Here is a 293-nt window from a genome sequence, read left to right as displayed (position 1 = left end):
ATTTGTCTTGTCGGTGTTGTCCAATCAAAGTTTTAATGCTTCTGTTGAGTTGGTTCAGTGTCTTTTTTAAGTCATTATTTTGAGTGTATGTATATAGCCTGTACAGCTCTCTCTTATGCTTTATGAGTCTCAGTATGAATTTGGGTAGGGTGTGTTGGTAGAAAACATTTTTTATTTCCGGGCTAAATTTTCCTATGACTAGAGAAAGTTGTTCTTGTATGGTTTCTATTGAAATGGGCTGTGCTTGCGATTGAATGTAGTCGTGTATATGTTGTTTCACTTTGTCTATGTCA

Source organism: Dendroctonus ponderosae, unplaced genomic scaffold (genome assembly GCF_020466585.1).
Source record: "Dendroctonus ponderosae isolate FM_Combo_2020 unplaced genomic scaffold, Dpon_F_20191213v2 Dpon_F_20191213_7, whole genome shotgun sequence".
Lineage (NCBI taxonomy): Eukaryota > Metazoa > Arthropoda > Insecta > Coleoptera > Curculionidae > Dendroctonus > Dendroctonus ponderosae.
The sequence above is the reverse complement of the archived record's forward strand: the minus strand, read 5'-3'. Positions refer to the sequence as shown.